The sequence below is a fragment of the Rhamphochromis longiceps genome, linkage group LG17 (genome assembly GCF_057381845.1).
Source record: "Rhamphochromis longiceps isolate RC_006_pf linkage group LG17, R_longiceps_female_GT1.1, whole genome shotgun sequence".
Lineage (NCBI taxonomy): Eukaryota > Metazoa > Chordata > Actinopteri > Cichliformes > Cichlidae > Rhamphochromis > Rhamphochromis longiceps.
The window spans coordinates 16593969-16602989 of record NC_140573.1 but is presented as its reverse complement, the minus strand read 5'-3'; positions in this window follow the sequence as shown (position 1 = coordinate 16602989).

The window sequence follows — 9021 nt, the reverse complement described above, 5'->3', positions numbered from 1 at the left end:
ATAGAGCTTTAGTTTATTTGATCACTGGGCTTGTTTAACTAGCCTGTTTAACTGCTATTTGCGATGTGAAGAAAACCTCCTATGGTGAGGTAAGTACAGTTACAGATAATATGGAAGCTTAACCATGAATTAGGGAATGCTAGAGATATGCAAACATGCATGAGGCCTGTAATAATTACATTACCACACACACACACACACACACACACACACACACACACACACACACACACACACACACACACACCCCCCAAAACACCCACCCACCAAGAAGGATAGTATGGATTTCCATGATTATTAGTTCAAGCACAATCTCTAGGGATCCTTTTGTTCATATTTTAAGATTCTAAAAAGGCTTGGTATTTTTATATTAACAATGAATGGCAATATGTTGTGGGAAAGGGGTCTCTGAAAGCGAAACAGAGTATTAATGCTGTGTTTAGACCAAACATTAGTGAAGTTTTACCCCTCATTATATGTGCATGTACAGGTGATAGAGCGTTTCTGGAACACTTGCAGCCCAAAAATATTACCCAACATAGAAATGGAGAACTACTTTATTCCAGTATAGTTCCAATAGCTGGAGTTAAGTAAAAGTTTTGATTCATTCAAATATTCACACTCTCTCTTTTTTTTCTGTCTCAATATAAAGCAAATGTGATATCAGGGAGAACCACAGAAATCCCAAAAGAGGAGGGAAAGAAGACACAAAAGAGGAGAATAGAGACACCATATGCAGAAAACATGCTTTCTTGCTTTGTGGTAGATCTTTGTTCTGTTTTCACTGAGATATTTGAATGCTAATCAATAAAAATCAAAAAAACAAAAAAAACAAACAAAAAAAAAACAGGACAGAAGACTTCCTTTTTTATGTCAGACAGTGTGTGCACAGATTTTGTATGACTTACTTAGCTATGTGTTGTGAGAAAACAACATTTTCTTTCGGTCTAATCACACCATTAGGCTATCATGCTTTATAGCAGTACCTAAATGGACATATTCCTCGACTAGTACCATCTGATGCTGACCTACTGCCCAAAGTCCTTTCACTGAAAAAAAAAAATGCTTACATCATTTTTCTTAGAACTTTGTTTCCATTTTTTAAATTTATAATAATTATAATTTTATTAACACCATGATGGGTGACCATTATTTTGATCCAGACCCCCATCATCCCACAGTAATCTCTGCCAGGAATGACAGCTGCTTTGTCTGGCCCAGTGTCCTACTTGACGAGGCAAGCAACTCCCATCTACTATCACTGACCCAGTCATCTATATTTCCATAAACTTGTCTGTCTCATCTGTCCATCACAAGAGAGGTAGAAATGAAGGAGGATGAAGGGACCTTGTGTGAATTGAGGGAATTGAATGGATTCTCCGTAATGCAGTACGCACATATATATCATTAATGTGTGTTTGTGTGTGTGTGTGTGTGTGTGTGTGTGTGTGTGTGTGTGTGTGTGTGTATGGGTGGGTGGTTGTGTTACAGATGACTTATGCTGGATACACACAGCACAATGTTCTTCTCTGTACTGTGTGTGTGTTTACAGCCTGGCAGATGGATCACTATTAATGATACAGGAGCTAAAACTGCCTCTCGACAAACAAAGGAGAAACGAAGAGGGACGAAGGATGGGCAGACAGCACAGGAAGGGAGGACGATGATGGGAGATGTGCGCTGATGGTTGCACTGTCCCCAACCATCAGCACACAGCTCCCCATTTAATTTCCCAACCACCAATCGCAGGAGCACCAAGTGGCCTATTTGCATAGCATACCTCTCCGATGGCTCCATATACACAAAACATATACAGTTATGTTTTCAGGCACTTGTTCAAGCACATTTACAATCAGATGCAAAAATGAAAACAAATTCCCAAAGTAACAGAAAACATTTTTACAGTTTTTTCTGATTGCTTAAGCACATTTTTTGTAACTATTGGCTAATTTTGCAAAACTCTTCACACAAATAAGAAAACCTGTCACCCAATCATCAAAACATTGTAGTTCTCTTGCAAAAGCAAACACAGCTAGATTAACTCTTCACACCTTTGTAAAAATGGTGTTTCCGTATCAAACAGTACACACAAGCCATCATCTACTAAGCACACAATGCGCCAACTGCACACTGATGGTATGAATACAAAACACATCTGGCTTTTGCTTTCCCTGTGCACAAGGTAGGCTATGTCAGTTTGAGCTCATACTTCTGTCATAGATCCATAAGCATAGAGGGATCCAAACTTCAAGTACTGGTGTTTATTCAAACACATCAAAACAAACACAAGTGTTTATTTCCAAGTATAGGATTATTTGCAATCACCATAATGACTATATGGGTTACTTGGTCTGCAGTGAACATGCTTCCTCTGCCCCAGCATCTGGTCATCTAGCAATTCTGTAAAGTAACAATTTCAGTATTTTTACATCAATGGTATTGATGTGTTTCTCATTGGCATATGGCAGTGCTACAAATCTTTGTGTGAAGTGACTGTACTAACCGATTCTCATTTCAAGATGTCATTATGGTACTTGCTACAGTGTAGCGGCTCGAGTTAGGCTGGACCCGTTGGCCAGCTTCCCTCAGGGTCATTCCACGGTTGATTACATGGTCCACTATTGTAGCTCTGATGTCATCAGCAATTCTATTTCTTACTCTTCCTACCCTTCCTCTCCCCCCTCCTCATCTTCCTCTCCCCCCTCCTCGTCTTCCTCTTGCTCCTCCTTGTCCTTGTCATCCTCTTCATCCTACTTCTTCACCTCCACGTCCTCTTCCTCGGCCTCCTCTACTTCTCACTCTTTCTGCTCCCTCCATTGTACTCCGCACACACAGCTTACCTGTATTATAGTGCTTAGGCTGATTGCAAAGTGAACTAATTATCTAAAGAAGTTTTCACATGTGAAAGTGTGCCAGACAGTTGGCAAATTAGTGTTAATGATAGCCATACATGTGTATACTTTTGCTAGGAGTGTGTTGGAAATTTGGTAATTGAGTGTTGTGCAGTGAATTGTGCCTACAGTCTTGCAAAGTGTGTGTTACAAAATTGCAAACTGAGTGCAAAGCAGTTTTTGTGCTTTTAGTTTTGCAAACTCAGTGAGTGGTTTTGCTATAAGTCTGAATAGTTTTAGAGATTGTGCTACAGGAATCACAGTTAGGGTTTAAGCATTCAGAAAAAACTGTAAGCTTGGCAGACAATGTAAAAACCCATTAATGGCTGATGATTGAAAGAATTGCTGATTTTGAAAACGCTTACTTTAACCTTTAGTTTTGCAGAATTTTCCACTGCCTTTCACTATTATCTTGTTAAAAAGACAAAAAATAAAAATGAAGGAAGGACTGATATGTCAGACAATATTATATCTTCAGTCGTAAGTGTTAACATGAATAGAAAGCTGCAATGGTTTACTCTTAAATCACTGTGTCCAGCACACACACAAAAAAGCACAGAGCAAATGATCTGCAACTGCAACAGTCCTGATTTGTTTGATCCTGTGTTATTGAATCCGTGGACTTCCCTTGTCTCTTTTCCCTCTGATTTAGTTGAGCTGTCTCTTGTTCTCCCTAGCTGTGAGAGTGAGAAACAGTTGCCACTACCAATGGGATAGTACTCATGATCCTTGGTTTGCACCCACCATTCTGCTCAGTTTTCAGTTCGATAATTTTCAGTTCGACATTGTTGTAGTTTTCAGTTTGGATATACTGTTACTTAGGTTATGTTCTCATTTTGGTCTTTTGATTTTGATCTTGTTAGGTTTTTAGTTTTTCCTGTCCTCCTATATTTCCATGCCTAGCCTGTGTTTCTGTGTTACCTCCTGTGTTTAGTCAGTTCTGTCTTTGTGGTTTACTTTTGCCTGTTAAGTTCATGTGTCTTGTGTCTGTGAAGGTTCTCAGTCATCCAGGTCGCTGTAGTCTAAGGAGCTTTTCTTGAAGGTGAAACATCTTCAAGAAACTTAAAGAAGTCCAGACGCTTTTCTTTCCACGCTCTTTGGCTTTATGTGTCTTAGTTTCAGTCTCATCATATTCAGTTTTGCTTCTCCTGTCTCGTCTGTCTGTGATTATGTCCAGCTGTGCTCCCCAGACGGTGGAGGATGGTGGTGGATTCGAACTGTGTTTTCTTCTGCTTGCTTGTGCTGTAAATGTGCAGTGTTCAATCTTGTGTTTTACAGATTTAATTGGTCTTCTGTGTGAGATTGTGTGTGTACCGATTTAGAAAGAGACAGAAGAGTATTGTATATCTCCCTGACACGTTTCCTGGTGTCAGAGTGTTACTACTGTACAATCTATCACAGACTGAGCACATGGTTAGACTTTTCTTTTAAAGGAAAAGGTAGCAACGTGCACATTTGCTGTCAAGATAGAAACTGTAGGAGCAACCTGAGACAAAGATGGATGAGATCTAATCTGCCAGGTTTCAGTGCAAAGCAACTGAAGCAAGAAATAAAGAAATTAAGAGACAAGACAGGAGAGAAAGATTGGGGCGTTGGTCCATGTGCCTAAAATATTTTGTTGGGATTTAGGCTTTGTCATATGTAGTTTATTAATGTGTGTGTGTGTGTGTGTGTGTCTGACAATTTTCTGACTACTTGCTCTATTTCTGTGCTTATCATCCATGGCTATTGGTGCTTTCACATTTTGTCTGACACTGTAATAACTAGAGTGGAGAGCACAATTTAACTGTAGACATGAATAGATTGCTAAACATAGATGTTGGCTGAGTGGGGTCCGTGAGAGCACACACACTTTTACACAAACACACACACACACACGGTGGTTGCGTAATAGGGCACGACACTTTTGTATATATTATGCATAAGCCTTTTCTGAGGGCGCAGGGAAGACGCACACAGTGTGTCATCCCCCACATCACTGCAACAACTATCATTAGAATGCACAACGTAGCCAAGCAGTAATCCTTTTGTTCCCTTACTTTTTCAACATTGGGTTTTCTGAAAATATGGCAACATTTACAATACAGCTGTAAAGTGTCATTCTATTAGTAATTTAAGTAAAATTCTGACATTAATCGAGTCAAGTCCAGCTCTAATCCTGGTAGATCAACTGATCTTATTGGCAGTCCACATAAGCTGACGGCTCAGCTGATATCCTCTGTATACATTTGGCAAATTATGTAAGATGCTCATACAGTTTTTTTTTCTTGCTGTGCATCTGAAAACTGATTTGTAACCCATCTCCATCACAGGTCCCAAAAGGAAAGATCCTTTTGTGTCCAGCTTTTTTGTTTCATATCTTCTGTCATCGATGCCTGGTGTTATGTACTGGGTCTTACAGATGTTCTCATTATCTTCCATTTTCCATGTATGAATATGGAAGGCTGAAGATGTCAGAAGAAGAACAAATCTATGCCACCAAATATAAATGTCTGCAGATGTAAATAGCATTCTTCTTTTGAATATAGTGTCTTGGCTCAAGTATATAATGAATTCTTGACTTATGGCTCAAAAAAGTGTTGTCTGTGATGTCAATGACCTAAACCTTTGACCACCATCTGCCAAAATGTTGTCGTCTTCTCATCATCTTTACATTCATGTGCAAATTTGCACCAGATGTGATGAAATTCCCTCTAGATGTTCCTAAGACATCACATTTACAAAAATGGAAAGGCTGTGAGATCACAATGTTGTTTACCTTTGGCTTCAACAAACATTTGTACCAATTTTTTTTTTAAAAAAGGTCATTAAAATGTGTTCAGAATTTGCAAACTGAAGACGATTCTTTTAAATCCTCTACATAAGCTGCCTTTATAGATTTAACCTCCTAAGACCTGAACTCCTTCATGGCATGCATTCTTGATTTCTCTTTGCTATTTGGGCTGATTTGGACCTCATGTAAAAACAAAGAATTACCTGATTTTTATTTTTTACCTGATTTTTGCTTTTGACTAAAATGAGATCCACATATGAGGACGTTCGTTTTAAACTTCGATAGAACAGTGGCAGTATAATATCCCTGTATAATGTCCTCATAAGTGGATATCAGGCCCTTGTAGAGCAAAATTTAGTATTTTGGTCTAGACAAACCAAAATGTGATGTCCACATATGTGGATGCCAGGTCCTAAGACATTAAAGAATCTACCTTATTATAAAAAAATCACTTTCTAAAACTTTAATATCTATATGAATTTTCAGCCAAAATAATTCAGCTGCTTTTTAATAGCAAAAAGTCCAGTTCTATACATTTCTATAATCTTGTAATGTTTAAATTCAGGCCCCGTTTTGAGAAACATTCTTTTTCATCAAACCAGGTCAACCAGAAGAAAAAAACTTTTATAAAAAGTCCTGTAAAGTCTAGAATGCATTACCAGTTAACACACGAGAACTCATTTTAGAAACATTTATGCAGTTCCCAGTTGAGAAAAGCACATTCCCAGATAAGTTATGTATCTAGAACAAAAGAAGTTCAGGAGACCCCTGCTAAGTACATTTCTTCTAAGTGAACAAGCATCTCCAGGGGTAAGACCAAGCTTAAACACCATTGACTAGACACCGTGCTGTAGTTAACATCACAGATACTGGTTTGATCAGGGCTTTGAAGGATCTTGCACATTGGATTTACATCGACTGTCTTGGTCTTAGTGCTGTGTGCTGTGAGTCATGTGAACTCCAACTCAAGCTTGGTTTCCCTGTTCCAGACTTTCCAGCTCAGTTATTTACTGTCTGATTCACCAATGAACCAGTGAAGTCATTACTATTTGGAGAGGATTGACTCCCTGAGCCTGTATCGCAAAATCAAAGCATTGCTCCACCTGTGTGAACTCAGTTTGTTGCACACTGCATCAGTCAAGCAGAAATAGCAATTAGCCCGATTTTCATCAGTTATTGACAACACCCTACTGAGACCATGTGTCCATCATTTAAAGCAAAAAACATTAGCTGAGATGAAACCTGGCAGCCTGACTCAACACACCTATAGATTTTTGTATGAATGATGAAAGTTTATTTTATTGTTTGTGGCCATTAGAGGAACCACAGTTTTTAACACGTCTAAGGTGGCTTAAGTCCTAAACCCTTGGTAACTTTGAAATTATGTCGTTAGTTCCAAACCGTTGAAATCTGTTATCCAAGTAGGGTTGAGTAACAGGCTCTGGCTACAAATCATAACTCTGCTTTTATTTTGCCTACAGTGGATAAATCCTCCATAGTAGTTAAACTGGAGCTGATCAGGAGAATGAATATTAGAATATTCAGAATATTAGGATAGACACAATAGAGTGAAGGTAACAGGACTATAGAAACAATAGAAATGAATAATTGCCAATTCCAGCACAGGCCAGATTTATATTGATATTAATATTTATTCATTTGAAATTGTATTTGTGCAGTCATTACATATTCAGCAGAAGTAGGGCTGTGTGTAAGCTAAATAAAAAACGATGAAATCAGTTTAGCATAAAGTTGTGTGATGTATTTAAATAAGCATGGTGCACTGATAGAATTTCTGGAATATTCACATGGGAAATTAAGGGTGGGAAGCAAAACTAGTGGATTGCGTAAACAAAAGACTGAAATGATAAATGCCATATGAGCACAGATGATGATACCTGATTATTTTCTCAATTTAAGTGGCTAAAATTATATTAACACCTATCCAGGGATTTTAAAAGCGGTGTTGAATAATTACAGGTTCATAATATCATGGGGGAGCAGTTGATTTGGAAATTTAAGAAGCCTTTCTGACTGAACATCATGTTGATTTGCTTGGCTTAAATTCAATAAATAAAACACATTTATAGCACAGAACTGAGCGGTAGAGCTGCTTTGGACAGAGGCTCTACATAATATAATGCAATGAGTGATTATAGCACTGAGTGCATCAGTAACAGGATCAGGTGAAGGAAAGATTAGAAAAGACAAAAGCCATAAGAATGTAACCACATACATAGAAATAACCAAGTTAAGAAGGACGATTGTCACCCTCTGGTGTCGATTTTGCATGTTTAAAGAATACATCAAGGATGCTATTTTAGTAAAAATGGAGATGACGGTACAATACTCTTCTTGCTTGGTATCTATTTTTTGTGTAACCAGCCAGTCAGTGTGCCAAGAGAAACAGCAGATCAGAAAAGAGAAGGTAGGACATAGATGGCAGACACACACACTAATACACACTTTTTGACTGAACTAAACCCAAATCTTTCCACCCTTCCTCCTCCCTTATTCCTTTTTCAGATTGCTATATCATGCTGGCAGACAAGGCTGAAACTCTCCACTAGCATCTGCGTCTTTTTCCCTCTCTCCCTGTATGGCGCTCTGTTCATCTGTCGATCTGGCTCTTTGTCTTTTCACTTCCTTTGCGATGGGCGGTCAGACAGAAAAGCAGACCGTCTGATAGAGGAGAGCAAAAACTGAAAGAAGCAGCATCTTTTAAGGTAGTCAGACAGAGCCAAGCAGACGAGGTCTGACTCGGCAACGGGTGATGTCATCCCACAGTGTAAATGTCCCCATGGTCCTGATCCCATGATGCAACACTCTGGTGACAGTATGAAACAGGCTGCATCTGCTCCTGTAGTCTGCATCCAAAACTGCTGAGCTACCTTTCTTACTTGTTTCTCAGTCTTATTCTCCTTTTTCAACATTTTGTTAGTTTTTGCTTTGCAGCTCATTTTCTGGCTTTTCTTCAAATCTTTCTATTGCTTTCTCTTTCCTTGATCAGATCCCTCCAGCATATGCCCGGCCCCCGTCTCGTGCCCACACACACCGTCACACCCCCCTCTCCCTTCTATATTTGCTCTCTACCCACACAGACCCCCTTCTTCTTGTCCTCTCCCCACTCTCCATTGGTTGTCAAGGCAGCAGGGCACCATGGCTCAGCATTATTCATGCCGTAGTCAGACAGTTCTGCCGACAGACAGACTTACAGCAGGACAGGCAGGTAAACAGCTAAGCAGAGAGTCAAGCAGGCAGGCTGCCTGAGCATCAAGTGGTCCAGCAGAGGCAGGCAGACCTCGCTATAAAGATACCAGTCAGTTCAAGAAGCACCAGTCAGATGATTTAGAAAAG